The sequence below is a fragment of the Leptosomus discolor genome, chromosome 2 (assembly GCF_034619465.1).
Source record: "Leptosomus discolor isolate bLepDis1 chromosome 2, bLepDis1.hap2, whole genome shotgun sequence".
In the NCBI taxonomy this organism is placed as follows: Eukaryota; Metazoa; Chordata; class Aves; order Leptosomiformes; family Leptosomidae; genus Leptosomus; species Leptosomus discolor.
In genome coordinates, this window is record NC_141392.1 from 48,762,481 (window position 1) to 48,783,925 (window position 21,445).

A 21,445-nucleotide genomic window follows, 5' to 3' on the forward strand; every position below is an offset into this window, starting at 1 on the left:
CCAGCTCCTTGTACACCCCCATTCCACTTGCTGGTGGAGCAGCATGAGAAGTAGAAAAGGCCTTGATGCTCTGTAGGTGCTGCTCAGCAACAACTAAGTCATCCCTGTGTTATCAACATGGTTTTCGTCACAAATCCAAAACACAGCCTCATACAAGCTACGATGAAGAAAATTAGCTCTATCCCAGTTAAAAGCAGTACAATGGCTTTGATGGGGTAACGCATGGTTGGCAGCACCTTTTACACCCCATTATAAACTAACCTTCCCTCACTTCAGAAAAGGCTGGGTAGGAGCAGAGGAAATGAATTGACTTTCTGGGTATTTATCCCTTTTGCTTCCGATACTTGTATTTAGAGCTGCCTGTGATATGCTTGAACGGCTGCTGATAGGTATGACAGAGTGTCTCTGATTATAGGAACGTTATCAGTTGAGGCACTGCCACCAAATGCTACACAGTGAGTGCCTGCATCCGACTGCCTTTCTAAGACTCTCTGTGTCTTACTTCTCTCTCTCCCTCTTTCAGTCATTTATCTTTCAGGCTGATTTCAGCATCACTGTTCCTCTTTTCTCCTCCCTGAAAGGATATTTTGGAATGTATGTTGGATCACTGTCAGCTGTAATTCCTCAAAAATGTTAATGTGCCTCAGAGAAGAGGAAATACAGTATCTGTGACTCATCCATATTTCAGGCAAATTCTCTAGTTCAAGGGGAAAATGAAAAGATGGGCCCTAAAAAAAAATGTAGGAGGCTGGAATAACAAAGTTAAACAGGAAGAGATATTGAATACAGTCAACAGGCTTCAGAAGCAGCAAACGTCTGATCCACAAGAAAGTAACAATAGGCTGAGAAATTAATTATTCCAGATGTATTGTATATCCTGCATACAAGTGGAATAGCAGACCTCAGCTCACAGAAACACACAGCCTATTCCAGTTTGCACAAGGACAGGCCAGCTTCTGACAGACATACAATGAGCAGCACCTGGCCCCCACACAACTCCATTGATTGCCATGTGAGGCAGGGCATAAGCACCTGGCTGTCTACCAGAAAACCTCTCACTTGGAAACAATTGCGTGGTGCTGTGGTATTTCCTTTCTGTTTCACTGATGTCCTTCGTGTTGAGTCACTGAGGTCAGACACGATGGCTTTAAAAGGCCGCGAGTTATGTGTGTGCAGAATCAGTGGGACAAACCCTTGTCATCCTTCCACTGCTGCTCATGAGCAAAACTTCCAGTCCTACGAAACAATGCCACTGTGTCATCTCCCACCTTGAAGTGACAGCTCATACACATTGCTCCCTATTCCTGGCCATCCTGAGGACAGCAGTTCATGCAGGCCACTCACCCTGGGCTTCTGGGCAGCTGCTGGTGTCATCAGGGTGGTCGCTCTGCTGGCTTATCCAGTGAAACTGTGTTTCATGAAAAGACATCAATAATTACTAAAGTCAGGGTTCAGGTGCATGCTTCTACCTGCTGTGGCATAAACAGAGTCTCAGGTGATACAGAGGAACCTGCACCAGACTCTGCTGGCATGAACAAGAGCGAAAGCAGTCTAATCCCAAAGCAGTACAGTACTTCATGTTTCGGGTCCCAACACTTACATCTGCAATCCACATTTTAACATCTTTGTAATGACCGAACGGCATGGCAGTTGCTGGTGGGCTGGAAGTGTTTCCATGGCAGACTGGCTTTGCAACAAAAAAGCATAACAGGTGGTTGCCTAGGGCAGCAAAATATTAGGAGCTGTACAATGTCAGTGCAGCGTGTGAACAGCGGCAAGTCTGGAAAGGCCGGATATTCTCCAGTTGTGCCACTGACCGCAGTGTTGGGTGCTCCACTTGTATACATCTCTCCTCAGTCCAAAAGGTGCAGTGTCAATGATGAGCTTTCACAGCAAAGATATGGTCAGTAAATACAAAGAAGGACCCATACCATTGAGCATTAACAGGTTTAAGGGGAATCTATTGCTTTAACAGATTCATCAGCAATAATATTTTTCCCAGGCAACTAAAAAGGGACTATCCCCAGGGTACCCTGCTACTGTCCCATTCACTGAATGCCTAGGTAGGAGACCTGTATTACTTAAATAAAACTGATTCTGTGCAGAGAAAAATTCAATCCACACAGTTCACATCTGCATTTAGGTGCAAGTTTTCACTGAGTCTTGAACTGATGTTCATTGCATTCATTTAGGTAGAGGCCAGTCTGAACATCCAGTTCAAATCTTCCCAATTAGTGCCCAGGCCTATTTTTCTCGATATAAATCCACCTCCAGGTATTGCATGACCTTTTTTTTTTTAAAAAAAAAAATTATTTTATTTTTTATTTTTCCCTGGAAAAAGCATAAATGTAATGTCTCACTATCATAAATTATATAGCCAAGTTTCCTAAATTTGGGGAATTTAGAGAAAAGCTGACACATTGACAATGTGAGGGAGGAGCCTTCCTCTAGGATGCCCTGCTTGATCATGGTGTTGTTCATACCACTGCTGTTAACTCACCAACCCAGCACTTCCTACTGAGTCACTACTCTGATCTGGCATGGGAGAGTAGCATACCCACTAGTTTCAGCGCCCAGGGTGCCCTCGCTGGCTCCCTGTGCAGCCTTGCCCCAGGGACGGACCAACAAAATGATTTGCAGCTTGGTCTGAAGCCAGGGAAGGCCATTGAACGACTGTCAGATGACGGGGGACACAGCTCCATTTATTCATGAGCTACTTCTTACTTTTTCCTTTCTTTTTATCTCTTCTCTGTGAGTACCTGGGGGGCAGCAGGGCTGCTAAGGGGGCGCACACAGGGGCAAGGGGTGCAAAGGAAGAATGGGGCATTGGAGCCAGGGCAGGCAGCCCTGGAGACCTCACTGCAAATCCTCTCAAAGTGTAACAAACAGGAAAATAGACTGCAGCCGCTATTTCCAGAGAAGGTAACAGCTATCAAGGAAGAACATGCATATCATGGTGAGAAAAATAAATACATAAATCCACGCAGCTACTGTCTCACTGACATTGACTTCACTGACAGCGTCTGCTCCTGAGGGGCAGATCTACTGGCAGCTTCATGCAAGCACTGTGCAGGGTGGCATGCATGGGCCAGGCAGAGGGTAAGGTGTAAAGGCAGCAGCTTTCATCAGATGCTGGGGAAAGCCATCCTGCCCTCAGAAGAAGAGGCTGGGGGATGCCATTCATGTACCTCATCCTCTGTGTTTTGCTGCCCAAGTTTCCTCAAGAACCTGCTGAGGGAAGAGTGAAGGCAGCTGTAAGGGAAGCCAGATGCTGCCCTCCATCTCACACAGATGAAGCTGCCTCCCTCCCCACTTACAGGCACTGCTGCTTGTCCCTTTTCTCCCATGGCTTCTCTCCCTTAATTCAGCCAAGTGTTCATCACTAGGGGAAAGCCTGAAGCAGGACCAGGTGACTTCAAAGAACATGAGGGTAAAAGCTGTGCCACCCAGCCATGAGTTTTCCTCCATGCCTATTTTATGTAACTGCAGGGTTAGCAGCTACAAAAGTAAATCAGGTACTAGGAATTATTAGGAAAGAGATAGCAAATGAAACAGAAAAAAAATCTTATCATTATGTTGATAGAGTTTTGGGGGCCACAAGTACTTTTTTGTACTTTTGGGGGGCCAAAAGACCCAAAGTACTTGAAGATGAGATCAGCCAAGGGTTGCTAAAGAGTACTGTGCCAGACTCACAAAAATAACATGAAAACAACTAGATATTGTAAGAGAAGACTACGGTGTGCTCTTGCCCCAGCCTTATTCCTCCCCATGCCTCTGCCTATGGCACCATCAGAAATCAAATGCTGGGGCAGACTGACCTGAGGTCTGAATCCGTACAGTTGTTCCTATGTCCTTACTTCAGTGCATCAGTCACACACAATGAACATTCAGTTAATAACCCAACCGGGACTCAGGCACTTGCCAGAGATACACAGGGACACACATTTCTGTCAGTATAAAATGGGGATAAACCACCACATTCTTCTAATTCACACAAGCAGAAGTGGCAGAGCAGGTTATACAGGATTCTGCTCTCACCCCTGGAAATCTGCTGACACTCATTAATTCCTCTGCTAGGAGACCAGAAATGAGGCTGGATGTGCAAGGCATTGGCAGATTAGACCCAGAGGGTTTCTGAATTACTTGTTCTGCTTCATTCCTACTCTTTCCTGTTTGGCAAATTCATTCCAGTTTTGAAAGGTCAAGAAGCCTTGCAATGTTATGTTTGACTAATTGACCACATAGCTTTGTGTTCAGGCTCCCCAATTGTTTGGACATGGTCAGGAGCATCAGGCTGATTTTTGTTAACCGGAACATGATGTCCAGAACTGGGGTGCTTCCAACATTGCTACTTTTAGCACTACAAGTAGCTGGGGAGTGTCAGCCGGACCTGGCTGCTCTCAAGGAGAAATGCTTTTGTTTCCAGACTGCACTGATGGCAGTTGGGTCTCGTTTACTAAATCCAAGTGTTTAAAGTTATAGGTGGTTCTAAAAGACTTTTCTGCTTCCTGCCACTTCTTCCAGAGGCTAAGTTTTCCTTATTTAGCTCCAAGGATAGTCCCTTCTCTTCTGCCTGCTCAGGCAAAGTCAAAGCTGGGTGCCTCCAGGAATGGAGGTTGCATTGTGGAAGCCTCTCACCCCTACATACTTCCTGATCCCTGTTCTCACAACAAATTAGTACTCTTCTCACATTGCACCTCCGTGTTGCTGCTTTTCCCTCTGTACCCACTGCTAGGAAGGGTGAGTTATAAAAATACACATCATCAGAATACTTTCTAGAGAGGTTGGTTTGGTTTATGTATTCGTCTGGAAAAAGAAGTGACGTGCTGATGGAGGCTTTTTTTTGACTCTCTCTCTCATGTTATTTGGTATTTTTGTGAAGTCCCAGTTTCTAGAATTATGTACAAGGATCTCAGCTCTCATCTTAAAAAACACAGTGAGCTGCTATCCTCATAACTATAAAAAGTGAAGCTTGTATCTCCAAAACCAAGTGGCAAATGACATCTTATAATTCTGATTCTTGAAATCTTACTGTCTTGAAGACAAAATGATGATGATAGCAGTTGCAGCAAGGGTTCTGGTTATAATTTTGAATGTTTAGAATTGGTAGTGCTGTCTTTGTGGTTTCATGAGCACAGGGATGGAGGACACTGAAAAATCATTTCAGACAGCCTGGGGCTGAAAGCAGTACAGCCTCTTCTCCAGCTTATCAGCTTCTAGAACAGTATCTTCTTGCATGAATGTGCACACCTGAATGGATAACATACACCGAACCTTAATATTTTAGCTTGCAACTTGAACAACACACAGAACGCATATTTTGTAACTCGTTCCCATCATAGCAGAAAATAAACCTCCCAGGAAATTAACAAAAACCAACCCTTTTACTGAAAACGTGACACAGGTCACAGGACTAAGCAGAACATCTTGGGTTACTGAATTCAGCCTCACAGGTGCCATTAGTCACTTCCATAAATTGATACAATTATTTTTTAAATTATATGGGTTTCTCTCAGGTCATTTTCTCTGATAGACACCCCAGAATGTCTTTCCTCTGATGGTTTGGCAGCTCGCTTATAGGCAGTCTCTATTTAACTGTGACTACTTTATAGTTATTTGATCTTGCACCATCTTTGTGCATTAACCTACATAAATCTCCCTCTGTAGTGTATTTATTTGTAGGTAGTAAGTACATAGCTTTTCAGCCTTTATTTTGCTGCCTTTGTCTCTTTCTATCTAACAGACTGTCTTCCCTCCCCTCACTCCCCTCCTCCACTCCCCCATCTTGCCTTTTTCTTTAGCATGATTGACTGGGACTCCCTGTGATGTCTCCAAAGGAGGAGTATGGGTTTTTTTCTGTGTTGACATCAGTATTCTAACTCAGCACATTGAACTTCTAGGGGTTTTAGGAAGGGAAAAAAAGTAATCACAATTCACAGCATTCAAACATATGATAGCTCAGCACTTAAATCTGAAGAAGTTCAGCAAAGTAAAAGAGAACAAGCTCTCATTTAAGATTCCAAATCATCCATCCATAAAAGGACACCAGAAATCTTTAAAACCTAAGTCCTCCCCAACAGCCAATGAAGTTTATGGATAAATGAGCAGTCTATGTAAACCAGGATAGCACCTGATTTTACATAGTACCTTCCAGAGCTAGAGAGTCTTAAAGTTCCTTAAATAGTACCACTTCCCAGATGACTGCATTTAATAAATTACACCTATAATTAGCAATAAGAGGCTAGGGAATGCTCCTGTAGGGCCTGCTCTCTCAGAGGGACTTTACCCAGGTGTGTCGAGATGTACCTAATACACCTCTGTAGGAGTGGCTGTGAGAAACAAATTCAATTCTCTCTTCTTTCTGCAAAGACTCAAGCCCATTTCTCTCACCTCCTGCAAGAAGAGTGCCCAGCCTGTTAGCTTACAGGCTATAAGATCCACCTCTGCCTCCCCCATTTTAGAAAAAGACCAGAAGATGTGTTAGATGGGGGAAAAGCAGTAAGCATATGAATGATTTTGTAGTCCACTGATGCAGGTATTCATTCTGTGGGGAAAGAGGAAACAGGCAGACTGGATACTGGATCCTGTATTTTATCCTATGTACTGGTTAATATGAAATAGTGAAACATGGAACAGGGACCAGCTCTAGGTCTCCTCTCCCAAGAACCATAGGAGTGATGCATTGAGAGCTGTAAAGCATTATGTTCTTCTGTGGATCGGCTTCTAATTCCTCAGAAACAAAAACTAGGTTCATAATATGCTGTTTCTTCTGTCCTGTGTTTCTCTGTCAAACATAAGAAGAGAGGACTGTTTGCTCTTAGAACGATTTTGGATAGACTAGCAATACGGTACTCCTACGCACTCATCAGCAAGGCAGAAGCTTCTGAGAAGATATGCCTGCCTTTACAGGCAATTCTTCCAGTCTCATTAATGTACTTTGGCTTTCAATGGATGCCAAATCAGGCAGGAAAAAACCCAAGCCCTACAGATTAATTACATACAGGCAGTAATGCTCAGCTATTATAAATCAGCCTAGACTCGTCGACTTTAGTGAAAGTACACTGGTCCACGTCAGTACAGATGTGACCTCTGAGACTGAAACAATCCTAGATTCGTCTCCTCTTGTTACAAACTTACTGGAATCTCTAAGATACCTCTCTGACAACAGTGTCTCTCCACAGACAGTAATAGCTCATCAGCCAGCAATACAGCTTCCTGCCAATTAGCTTTTAAGAGGAACAGAGAGGAAGCATCATGTATGTCTGTGCATTTGGTGATGTTCAACCTACTTAATTCAAACTCACTGGATTTACTGGGTTGCATATCACAAACACCCTGAATGTGCGCGCAGGTCTATGCAAAAGCATGTTCTAGGCAACCAGTAAAAATTCACACTGGGGAGCATCTGAGTAAGCATAAGGGAAAGATTACAGTGTGTAATTCCCAGAAGGCTTTAATATGTTTACATGTGAGATGAAGAAACCATTTGTATTTTATTTGCTTACAAAGCAACCTTAGATGTCTGCTTGAATGGGAAATTTGGGTAAAATAGGCCTTGGGTATTGATGAGTGCAATTCACCACTGTTTTGTGGGAAATCAAGGCTAAGCAGAAGCCATACAATATTTTTTTTTTTCCTTTAGCATCGGGCGTTAAACACTCCTTTGATAGCTGAAGTTCTCCATTTGGAGAAAACAAACAAATATATTCCCCTTGACTGAGAGGTGACTTTCCTGGGAATCAGTAAAGGTCCAGTGCTGCCTAGGTAGACAGGACTGCCCAGTGCAATAGATACTTACCTATTTTTATAGAGGGGAAATCTGCACGAGGATGTATTTGAGACAGCATTGATGGTGTGAAGTCAAGCCATTGCTGCCCAGCTTCAGGGCTCAGACAACATTCGATTCCCTCTGGCCAAAGTGCCCTTCTCCCCAGAGGGAAGATCAGCCCTCAATGCTTGGAAACGAACAGTACAGAACAAGGTGGTTTTATAGCCCCTTTCACAGCACTGAGGCTGGAGAGCTCCTGCACACCAGCTCCCTGCAGCTCTCCCAGAGGGTGTCTATGTGGTATAAACACATGATAACACCTGAAAGACTATATGGTGCAGAAAACACGGAAACAAATGGAAAAGTGTGACCTAGCAAGGAGGAGAAGAGGATTTGCTGTTATAGCAAACGCGTGCATCTTGTCAAAGGTAGGATTGTGGGGATCCCGCATATCTTTTCAGTGCAGACAAGACTGCTTTTCAGAGATTCATCTGGAAACTCAGACAGACTAAACTGCAGGACTAATCAGGTTCTAAACAGGCCTGGTTAGAATTTTCTGAAATTTGATTGTCCTGATAAGAAAAGAGAAATTATACTTAAACAAGCAAAAATAAAATCCTGTTTTTCTAGGTGAAGCAATAAAATCCTGTTTTTCTAGATTAAATTGTGTTTACCAACATCAAAACCAGTAACTTCTATATTCCTGATTCACTGCTGATATCTCATGACAAGAAGTGCTGTTAGTACTTCTTTTCATGCTCGAACACACAGGTCTATTAAGTGATTTTCCAATAACTTTTATTTCAAATGATTTGTTCTACTAAGCCAGCTCTTTCCACCTGTGCCTTTAGCTAGCTGTCCTTAGATTTGCATGTTATCATCCCTCTGTCCAGTATAGAAAGTTTTTGCTGTAGACAGGGAAAGAATGAAGATCACCTCTGTCTTGAAAAAGTGATGGAAAAATGGATGAAAATTTTCATGATTGTCACCAAAACTTCAGTTCTAAGGGGGAAAAAAGAGTAAAGAAAAAAAAAAAGAAAGAAAAAGTAGATCTATTTGTTACAAAATATTTGTTGAAAGGAAAATGGAAATGGGTAGCAACCACAATGGATTTGTTAAGAAAAAAAATTATATCACATCAAAAGGATTTCCTTCCTATAATGGGTGACAGGCTTTACAGCTAGAGGTGAAGCAGAAGAGTCACATATCTTTATTTTATTATGTTCCTGTTCCTGGTTCACGTGACATTTTCATAAGCAATCTAGAATCATAGAATCATAGAATAGTTTGGGTTGGAAGAACATTTAAAGTTCATCCAGTCCAGCCCCCCTGCAGTGAGCAGGGACATCTTCAACTAGATCAGATTGCTCAGAGCCCCGTCCAACCTGACCTTGAATGTGTCCAGGGACGGGGCTTCTACCACCTCTCTGGGCAGTCTGTCCCAGTGTTTCATCACCCTCATCACAATAAATTTCTTCCTTATATCTAGTCTAAATCTACCCTCTTTCAGTTTAAAACCATTACTCCTTGTCCTACCACAAGGCCCTGATAAAAAGATTGCCTCCACCTTTTCTGTAGGCCCCCTTCAAGTACTGAAAGGCCACAATAAGATCTCCCCGGAGCCTTTTCTTCTCCAGGATGAAAAACCCCAACTCTCTCAGCCTGTCCTCATAGGAGAGGTGCTCCAGTCCTCTGATTATTTTTGTGGCCCTCCTCTTGACTCGCTCCAACAGGTCCATGTCTAGAGTGTTGATGAAACTAGTGCAGGTTGCATGCAAACCCGCAGAGATCTACACTCAGTGACTACACACCCTGGTTTACAATTGAAGTGGAAAGAGATATTAAGCAAGGTTTTATCTTACCTTTTATGTAGCTACCTATCTATCCTGGATCTAGTCCTGCTTACTGATTTCACTCATGATCTGGAGGGCTGAATAGAGAAGGAGCTGACTACATCTGCAGAATATATGACTGGAAGAGACCACAAGTAAGACAGGATTAGAAATCAAGATGATTTTACAAGTGTCATCCAAGACTTTATAGAGAGGGGTGTCATCTGCAGGACATACAAAGTTACCTCTGTACTCTGCCTGGCATTTGTGAAGCCCCAGTAACTGGTTCCTACAGAAGCAAGAATGACTCAAGTTATATATTCAAAGAAGTTTTTAAGAGTAAAATGTCTGAAATAGATTGCCAAGGCATATCCGTAACACCTCCTTACTTGGACATCTTTAGGAAGAGATTAGGCAAATGTTTAAGAAATGACCTAGGCAGACATGATCCTGCCACGGGACAGACAGATGAACTAGAGGAGCTCTTTAAGTTGCCTGCCACATTTCTTTTTCTCTTTCAGTGTTTCTCCCTGGTCCCCACATGCTTTCTCCCTGGAAACAACAGAATCCAAAAATGTTATTTGTTTGCCTCATTTCTAAATACAGTGCAATTTTAGTAGCCACACATAAACAAAGAGATATTTCATGTTCAAATTGTCAAATTACTGCCTTGGTTTTTAAACTCAATAGCTCATCTAAATTAGATGAAAATTAGGTTACTTGATTGGTCTGGCCCCAGTTTATAAAGGGTTTTCTGTATTAGTTGCCAAAAGCGGTAAGTGCATACAAACACAGAATGGCATGACGCAGTACCTACACATTACCCACCTGCTCCCCCACCAGCCTTTTGAAGCTGCATTGGCCCTTATGGTTCTTCACCCTGACTTCACATAATTTTAACATAATGCTTTTAACATAATGTCTGACTTCCTTTTTTATGAAGCCTCTGCCAACAGGCTTCTAAGGGAGCCTTTAAGCTTTTGGAATGCAGCTATTTTTTTTTTCATTTTATTTCTTCATGATGCTAAATAGATCTTCACAGAAAGTTCTTAGGGAAAAGCAGAAAGTCAGAGGCAGAACTCCCTTTGGTAATTCGCCATGCCTGATTTTTTTTAAACAGTCAGATGCTGAAGGAGCAGGTTTCCAGGTTCAAGTTCACAGGTCAACTGTATCTGCTATGCTCAGCTTCTCTCTTTATCAACTCATGGCTCAGAGACTGGAGGGGGGGAAGATGATACAATAAGCAGGATAAAAGAGACGTCAGCCATTGCATAGGTGAGACTCTCAGCCTCTGAATAGATATGGAAGAATCATTGAGGAAAATTAGTGTGCTGACCAAGTCCAGGAAGTTACTGAGGCAAGGTGTCAAATAAGTTCAATACCTGAGAATTGATCTGATGGAAAAAGTTCAACGAGACAGAAAGAATGCATCAAACCTGAGCAGCAAGTCAAACAGTGCTTCTGAATTCTTGAAGGAAGTTCCTAATATCCCATAGCATTTGGAGCATCAGAATGCTCCACTCAAGAAAAAAGGGTCTAGTGGCAACTCTGTAGGAGTATACAAACTCCACAAAAACTAACAATAGGTATTCTAACTCTATGCCTAGATCCGAATCCTCAGTCCTCCAAAGAACAAGCTATTTTAACCCAGTGATTTGCACTACCTTATTACCTGCAAAAAGATTCAAGGTACAAATGCAAAATGAAGACTAAGGAACAGTTGGTGACTATAAGCCTGATTTTGCACTACTGTAATTTCTAACAAGGGTTTATATTACCATCTACCTGTCATAAATTTCACAACGGATTCTGTAGACCAGCTACTGCTTTCTCTGTGAGGCCACTCTGTACTACTTAGTATGTAAGGCTACATAAGGTTCCCAAGCAGCCTGTAACAGAACAGGATCTCTCCATAAGCATCTAGCATCTGAACATGTTGCTTGTCTGTGTCTCTGGGAAAAGTCTCAGCAGCAGGGCTTCCTGCCTGAGGAGTAAGAACTGTCCACAGGAAACTCCTGCTGTCCTGTATTGGACATTGGATGTCTCCATGGACATCTCCAATGTCACTGGAGAGGAATGGTGCAGTGGTCCTTGGTACGGGAACACTAACTTCAGCCCACATTATGTTGTTCCAGGCCTCATATCAGTTTTTCTGCTTATGTTTCAATAAAGTTTCAGTCTATTACACACAATGAGCAGAAAACACCCTGACTCGATAACCTTAAGTGCCAGCTGATTTCATAAACAATCCTACCACCTTCAGTGATGCACTAGCTGAAGGCCTTTCATTCTGGCCAGTACCTAGCATGGTCCCTCTGAATCCCCATCTGGGAGTGCCACTGTTTCCCCATTAATAGAGAGTGCATTTAGGGAGCCTAGTTTGATTAAGTAGCTGAGATGCCTCACAGAAAGAAGTTTCCCTCCTGTTTCTTTATATTTTGTGCAGATGATAAGACTTTTTTTCTCCTAACAGAATAACATTAACATAAAATTGAAAATAAGTAGAAACCATAAATTATTCCTTTTGTATTACACAAAGGAAAACATTTCCTCACTGGCAGGGTAGCACAGCATGGGAACAGGTTACCAGAAAGGCTGTGTAGGCTCCACCTGTGGAGGCTTTTCAAGACCCAAGCTAAACTAAGTCGTGGCTGATCTACCTTAGTGCTGGTGGCAGCACTGCTTGGAGTGGGAGGCTGGAGTAGGTGATATCCTGTCATGGTCCCTTCCATGCAACATGTATGTGATTCTGTGACTTTTATCAAACAGGATGAACTTACTTCTTTCATATCTGCAGCAAACACATAATATAATGCAGCTTGATTTTGGCTTCCCTCAGATATATGTACATTTTCAGTAGTATCTCAATTGTAAAAGTCAATTTCACAGTCAGTAAATGGTTTGTTTATTGATTCTCATCTACTAAATCCAAGCAGCTCCACAAACAACAATATACTGGTGATGTACTGAGGACTAAAAGAAATTCTTCACATTTACAGGGAGAAAAAGCACAAAGCTACAAAATTGACAGCTTCTCTTCAGAACTGGAGCTATAATTTCAAATGTCAAAAACCTTTGATAGGCCTCGTAGATTACCCCTTTAGGAGATCCGTGCTTCTGTTTAAAAGCTGAAATGAAAGGACTTTCACCCATTTTGAATAGTAATTTCAGCAAACTCTTTAGGCTGCAATATCTAATCCATTTCTCCGAGGTTTGAATTACTCATGCCACCAAAGGCCTCTGTCTTAGTAAAAGTTGATTTCCATTGGAAATCTGCACCTACCTCCAAAACTTAAATAGAAAAGAGGAAGCTTTAAAAGTATAATTAATTAAAAACCTGTATTGGGACCTTGACTTGTAAAGGGTAAAAGAATGCTTGCAACCCAAAACACAGGCTTGAGCTCTACACATTGCAAAACTAAGACCTGAATACCTGCAGCCCCTGGGATTAAGGTCCTGGTGGTTCTCCAATGGCAGTGCAAAGGACAAGAAACAGATGACTCCTTCTGGCTGGGTTTTCGATTCTGTAGAGGGATTCCGCACAGCAGACAGCTAGATTATAACCTGCACCATGTTCCAGTTAAAAGCTACCATGAACAGCTAGATTTGTACTGAAGTCCCACCTGTTTTTATCATTCCTCTCCATTGTAGGAGTGCCTTCTGGAGAAATAGCCCGTGCACCCTGCACCGCCTAAATCCCATGCTGGTCAAAGCCACCAGAGCCTCCCAGGAGCCACAGTTTAAAACAGCCTCAAGGCCCAACACAGGTTCAGCTTAAGGGACCTGCACCTGCAGAGGGAATTGGACATATTTATGCACAAAGCCAGAACCCATCATGCTGAAAATCAAAACTAATTAATTCATTACAGTTTTTGGTAGCATGAATTTAGTATGTTTACTGCAAGCCTCTTCATGCATGTTCTGGTCCTTTAACAGAGGGCTGTGAACATGTGTCTTCTGCCTCTGACCATTAAAAGAAGACGTGAAGAGTTTGATTGTTTAAGGGTTTGGTAATCAGAAAAAAAGGCCACTAGTTTGTCTGCTTTTCTCTAACTGCTCCAGTAAACTCCCTGGTGCTCCTTCTTCATGTGATGTGGTTTTACTCTCAAATTTTCTTCTCCTCCCTTGCAGAGCAGAGATCTCACCATCAAAATACATGAGGATTTTCTGTAGTATACTCTGAATTTCTTTCTGTTCGTCTGTTTAAGAAAAACATTTATAGTCACTCAGAAAGCTATTGGAAGAGAATGTTTAAGAAAAAACTTGTCAGTCTTTAATGCTGAATAATTAAAACTACCATACTTCCGGAGGGCTGGCACGGAGGAATCCACAGGTAGCACCATTTTTGTAATTTCTGCCAGTTAAGTATATTGAATTTTTTCTTAAAGTAGTACAGACATATTTAGTCCACTCTGGTCTGCTTGTTGGCCTTAGGGAACCTAGCAAACTGAATGGAAATATCTTTACTCACAGGGACCCCATTTAAGTCAGCAGTCTGTTAGGAAGTAGATATTGCTTCCCAATTTCTTGCTGGCTGCTCTGACAGTTTTTCCTACACATTTCTCCAGAGTTGTTCTACAACGGTCGGAAATCTTTAGCCCTCTGCTTAAGCTGACTTCACCAAGATTTAACTCTCTCATGTGGGAAAGCCAAGGGCATACACCCACTGGCATATGAAGGACTGAAGCTACTGTCATCGAAGTCAGCAGTCTTCCAGTGGTTGCAGCGGATCCTGGAACAGACTCTGTGAGTGACTACTAATACGAAAAAAACACAGCAAGGATGATTTTCCAGAAATACAATCCAGGCTGAAGCAATCCATATTCAATGACTATTCCCGTGGTACTGCTAAACGCCTAAGGAACTGGTGGTAATAGACTGTTACTTGTCAACTACAGGTCCCCACTAAGTGCCCACCATAGCGTGGTGGGGGTGACTGATAGTCCTTACCACCCTGAAGTTATGGAATGGCTTCTGTCAAATGGACAGAGTGACTCTGATTAGCAATCTCAACACTTCTCTAGAAGCAGGAGCACTTCAGTGGAATATTAACAGTTCAAGAGAACAAACATGCAAGAAAGAATGCAAGCCAAACAGTAATTACACTTATATTAGATGATAAGCAAGAGGTGGAGTGGTGTGTGTCCTGTCTTCCTAAATACTATTTGCTTCTTGGTTCAAGGCTCATATAAGGACTGACAAAAAGAAGTTTACAAACAAGGATGTGATCGGAATTTTGCAACCCTCATGAGCATACTGGGGCAGTTTCCGTAAAGATCCACGCAAGATTAGAAATACATAGAGGGCTTTCCAGTCTCCCTAAAATGGACAAGAACTGTAAAGCTTGGTTCAGCAACCATCAAGGTGCTCCCAGCTGGACTCCGGTACCTGTTTCCAGGGTGATCTACCATAGCTCCGTAATTTCAAAGTATAGGAAGCCATGTGAGAAGTTGATTTGATTGGATTTGATTGAGCACAATGAGACACAGACTAATGGGCATGCGATTGGAGGGAGGTGTGTTGTAGAAGGCAGGGCTGCAGACGGGAGCAAAAGGGTCAGGGAATGCTAGCAAAGAAACAGTGTCCTGGAGAGCTCCAAGGGAAGGAGCGTGTTGCTCAAACCTGGGAGAGGCTCTCTGTCACCCTAGGGGAAAGTTGTGGAGCTTTGCCATATTTTGTGTCACAGAAGAGGTCCAGTAAAACAGGTAAGTACCCGCCCCAGGCACTTGGTGATATCTACTGAGATAGGGAAGAAGTTTGATCATCAAAATTTACTGCAGGAAAGAAAACAACAACAAAATTGTCTTTTCTCATTAATTCTAATAGATCTTCTTTTTTGCCTATAACAACCCCTTTCTCTCATGCCATAGTGCATACCAGCCTGTACAGAATAGCCTTTTTTTTTATGTTTTACTCTCAAAAGCCTGTGTTTTGCACTTCTGCAGCTTGGTAGCTTCTGCTCCTATATGCAATTATAGTATATTCAGTGACAGAAAGCAGAAGCGAGTGGGAGCAAGGTTACAGAAAGACTCATGGTACCTTTTCCTTTTTTCTGCCATGGATATTTACATTGATGGCAAATGGGTGGTAAATAGGTGGTAAATATTCCTTTCATGTCTGTCTCCAGCCATGGGTGCAACCAACGGACAAATGAAAAGTGGAAGGCACTGGAGAGTGAGACCCTACACATCCTGGGAGGTCTACAGCGATATGCCTTTAAGCAACCCTTCTCTCTGGGATCAAGCCCCATTCTCCCTCCCCTTCTATTTCCACAAGCTGATAAGTTGGTCACAAATCTTTGTGATAGCCTTTCAAAAGCAGAGCCTTCCTGGCTGAGCAATATAGACACTTTTTTTGTGTGATAGTTTGACAGTGGACATTAATAACATGAGCAGCCACCTCTGAACCAAAAAGGAAAGGTGAAAGTACATGGTTTGCGTTGCTGACAGAGTTCCATCCTCCCAGCCCACATCATGGGTGTGTGCAAAGAATTTCTGATGCATGCTCATGTGAACAACTAGTATGCAGTTGAGCAGTTTCCAGTAAATGGCTCTTGAGACTTCAAAGCCGCTGCCATACAAAAGTCTATTGTTCATATGCAGGATCCGCCTCCCTACCCTTTCATTATAAAAGCACAGATCACAACAGTGGCATGCTTATCTTAGCAGGGTGTTAAGTCTTACCAACTGAGTCACAGCTGCTAGTTTAGAATTAGAAACGGGTTTACCCCAACTATTCTGAAACACCCAAAATGCAGAGCAAGGTCCGGTCCATGTACAATGTCAGTGCTCAGGCAATAGTTTTAAGAAGGTAAAATGTGAATAGGTTGAGTCTAAACCAGATGAAAGTACTTTTCCTATAACAGAATGAATGCACGACAACTCTGGTGGAGAAATGGGTTTGTTCATAGGCAACTCTCAGCCTGGAGAGGCTGATCTCCTTAGCTGTCCTTTGCAGAGAAGTCAGCTACTACACAGAGCCGGGGCTTACTTTCAAAATGCTTGAATCTCTCCCTAGGCTAGAATTTAGTATCTGTGAACACTCTCATAGACATGTTCATGCATTGAAAGGTCCAGCCAAGAGAAATTCAAATCTCAGGAGGTGAGTAACATCTATAATAAGTCCAACACTTAAAGGAACTGTTTCTCCAGCTCATAAAAGTTTATGAGTGAGCCTGGACTGGCGTCACATCTTCCTATCCTAAATTAAGTCCTGCCTTTACTATAGAGACAATATTGTTATCTAGACAGCTGCACACAGCAGAACAGACAAGAGTTCTGCAGGGAAAGTCTCCTACATGGTCCTACTGTCAGAAAAGTCACAACTTCATTCAAGCCTATGGCCTGCATCCTCTCTGCAATTTTTCCATTTGGTTCCCTTTCTACCATGAGCTGGCTCCCAGCCCAGAAGACAAGACATCTCTCCTCCTCTTCCTTAAGGGATAGGTAGTGGGGCTGGAAAAGGGCCTTGTGAGATGTTAAGAGCAGTGTTGAGGGAGGGGGCAGAGGGACCATACGGCCAGTGAGGCTAAAAGTAGTGTAATAACCTGTGAGATGAGAACACATGAGAACACAACCAGCAGTTTTTAGGTGACTCCCTTAAGAAGCAAAAAGTCTGTTGGCACTCAGGAGATGAGGTAAAGGGAGAGAAGCAGAGAGACAAAGGCAGGGTGATGGCTAGGGAACAGCAAAGCAGTAAGGAAGGATGGCATACATCAAGGACAGAAAGGAAAATTGAGATAGACAGTTTGGTGCCTCCAGAGAAAGACAGAGGATGTCAGCAGGTAGGATTCAGACAGAAGTGGCATACCGATGTCTATGCAGCCATGCATGTAGAGGGGTCTTGGGAGAACAGATGAAAAGACAACATCTGTGGATGCATTGCATGGTAGAAAAGGAGAAGTATTTGAAAGGAGAGAAGGGAAATACAGGAAATTTGGAAATGAGAGCTGAAATGCTGGAGGAGGGGGAGATATTTAGACTTTTAGAGGCTCACAGAAGCAACTCACACTGCTGGAGCCTTTGGCACAACAAAAATTACTTTCCTATGACTTTGTGGGCAAAATTAGTTCAGACTGACATGTCCCTTCCAACCCCCTTCCCAGAAGAAAATGTCTTTTACTGCTTGATCTGTTCAGCTCAGTGTTATGAATCTCACGTCCGAGTTGTGACCCTCTCTCAACTTGTGACAGACTGCATTTTCCAAGGCCCCTGTCAGGAATGGCTGGGCTTCGCAAGGTATGTGTGTCACATTCAGCCACTCCTGCTTCAACTCCAAAATCAGCAGGGCATCAACGCAGGTGAAGAAGGAGAGGAAGAACAGAGCAACATCACCCGGCTTTCACAGGAAGAAAGGAAACACTGTAGGCAACCTGGACCAAGCAGTCCTGAATTTTAATTTGCCCCTTTTCTTCTGAATGGGCTAATAAAAAAAGGAGAACTCTGACATTGGTCTGGTAGGTGGGAACACTGCAGGTATGTCAGGACAGACTAATTTTCTGGGAGAACAGGACTTTGGAAAGAAGAGTGGCTGCAGTAGAGTTAGACATACCTGGGCATCTCCTAGGAGTCAGCCATGCTTTCCTATGCCATCTGCAAACTGTGAAAGATTTTTCACATCTGGATCATTTAATGTTGCCCGATGCATCAGCCTTATGTTTTACATGTACCCCATGCTTTGGAGAAGTAATTTATTTCCTCAGGACGCTCACACTGCTACAGCCCATGAAGAGTGTTTTCTGTGCGACAGCCCCAGAAGGTTAGCATTTGCGGTGGTGGTAGCTTAATCAAAGGAGGGTCCTGACTACCCCACAGTAGTCTCTGGAAAGACAATTCAGAGTTCATGTGTCTAACAGGATGGATTAAATAGCAGCAGCATGGGTTCAACTGGCTGGGAGTATAAGCCAGGTAGTTCTCGGTAGCTTACCAAGAAGGACCATGTAATGTGCTAGCTTTGCCACAGTTAGGAGCTTCAGCACAAGCCAGTAGACTAAGGGCTCTGTAGTACTGCTACAGTTTAGGACAACAGGCTGATTTTTCTCTCTAGTACCTCTGCAATGCCTTTACCATGGAAAAAGGGCAGGAATCAGCTTCATTTCTCCAAGTGGGAATAGGCAGATTCTGTCTCCACACTCCTCTTTCCCCATCCCTGTGTCTGGGGGCATTCATGGGCAAGCACTTGTCCTCTGCAGTTCCTGCTCAGTGTCAACTCCTCAGAGACCAGTGCCAGTTATGGCCACCTCTGAGAACAGCTCTTGCAACACTTGCCATATTATGTGGATAGACAAGCCACTGGCCAGTTGACATACAAAAATACTCATGCTTTCTACAGGGTTAGACTCAGGGGATGCTGTGTACCACCAAGGAGCTAATCAGTTGAAAGCTTCCTAAGACAGAAAATCCTATGGTGAGTATTCTTGGTGTTGGGGTTTTTGTTGTTGTTGTTGTTAAAATAACTGCCTAAACAATACATTTAACCAACAAAGAGTAAATAGGGAAATTATAATTATGAAGTACAAAACCCCCCAAAGATTAGCCTCTGGTGCTATAATCTTTTAAGCAAAGGCTGCCCTCATTTACACTGAGAAAATAAACACAAGAAAATAAATGTGATCAGCTGTGGGATGGAGGTATGAATTTAACCAACCTCTTATATCTCCCATTTTTGTGATTGCACTCTGTGAGATATTTCAGTTTGGTGGCTGCAGACTCCTATGCAAAAGCTAAGACGAAAATGCAGTGCACAGCTCCTGAGGCTCACTTAATCTTAGTTAGACTGGCAGAAAGAATGAAAGCAGTGTCAAGGGTGATACACAGCAGGCCTGCCCCGGAGCCCCCACTGCCTGGTACCAAACTAAGAGATTCTCAGCCTTATCAGATCTCCTTGGTAAAGACTCACACATTCCTCAGGAGGGGCTCAGGACCAGGCAGCTGGATAACTCAAAGCTCTGGGCAAGGGATGTGGAAGAGGCCAAAATGTCTTTGATCAGTGGAAAGGAGAGAAAAAAAACCTCCACAAAAAAACCCACTATCCGCCTTTATGGTCTCCAACATTGCGCTGCTGAGATGATGTGACTGAGTAAAGAGTTAAGAATTCCTCCAAAGCAGAAGTGTTGATCAGATAACCTATCCAACACTGCATTTTAAATCTAGAGTCCAGTTAATGCTGATATTTTCAAGCTATGTTGTCATTACTGCTAACGTCAAGAAAGAGCACTAAAATAAAGGCTTTTATATCTGAGCACACTTTGAACTATCTTTGGTTCTTGCCTCTGCTGGAGCATGTGATAATTACCCTTTTGTTTAGGATAAGCATTATTCTTACATTTTCTCATTCATTTTTCCAGTGGGTTTAAATCTGTGATCTTAAAACCCAAGAATTTGGAAGACTATTTCAAAGGAGAAAACAGAAATAAGCATGTTATCACCAGGTGTAAATTTCTTCTGAAATGTCTTCACCTGAAAATTGCAAGAGTCTGTAAATGTAAAAAGATTGGAATAAGTACCACCAGTTTGGTTTATAAGCCTTGTAGAGGATTACAAACACTGCAAAACAAGAGCAGCATTGTGATCTAATTGAAAGTGTTTGCACGCTTAGCATAGCAGACTGTAAAATAAAAAGCCAGTATTTCACTATCTAGACTTGCAATGTAGAAGTACCATTAATAACAGAGAAAGAAAAGATTGTGTTTTCTGCATTATTTCATTCAAGAAGATTATAAGACAAAAGAAGAAAATGAAAAGGCACATACTGGATTTTTCTCCAAAGTAGAAACTAGCTGCAACCTCCTTAACGTATTAAATGAATTAATGCACTAAAGCTTCCTCCTCTTACCCTCCAACGTCCCTATGGGAAGCAAAACTGTGCCATCTAGTGGGATTTAGACCAAGTCTTAGCTGTGTATTCCCACTAGACACTACATACTGTAGTCTTTTTATGTTGTAGCATGGATTTTTTAGGATTCCACTTTGCTCCCTGTGTTGGGTCTGTCTGAGGTGGAGTTAATTTTCCCCATAGCAGCTCTCATTGTGCTGTGCTGTGTAGTGGTAGCTAGAAAGGTGTTGGTAACACACCAGTGTTTTCACAACTGCTGAGCAGTGCTCACACAGCATCAACGTTGCCTCTCCAACATTTCCCCAGTAGGCTAGGGGTGGGCAAGATCTTGGGAGGGGACACAGCCAAGACAGCTGACCCAAACCGATCAAAGGGATATTCCATACCATATGAAGTCTGCTCAGCCATATAAGCTAGGTGAGAAGAGGAGGAAGGGGAGGGCATGCATTTTTACATTTGTCATCCAGAGCAACCACTACACGTACTGAAGCCCTACTTCCTGGGAAGTTGCTGGACATCGCCTGCTGATGGGAAGTAGAGAATAAAATCTTTTGTTTTCCTTTGCTTCCACGCGTGGTTTTTGCTTTTGCTTTGTGAAACTGTCCTTATCTTGACCCACATGCCTGTCATATTTTCTCTCCCCTCTACACCTGAGGAGGGGAGTGATAGAGCAGCTTTGGTGGACACCTGATGTCCAGCCAGGGTCAACCCATCACACCCCCAAGTTCAAATCCCTCCTCTACTACAGCTGCAGGAAGGGTCTGCTCACCCCACCAGACTTAGGGGCAGAGAGGACTTCCTGTGCTCAGAAGGGGACTATTCAAAAGTTCAGTCAGGACTTGCAGGATGGCCAGTGTGTCACGAACAAACAATGCAACTTCACAAGGGCAGGCTCTAAAAATACGGGCAAGCAGGGGCAAATACGGCAAGGCTGGCTAGGGGGAAACTTTTCACTCCCTGAGCCAGGCAGCAATGGCAAGGCAAAGTATATCCCACAAAGGCTGTTTTTTTC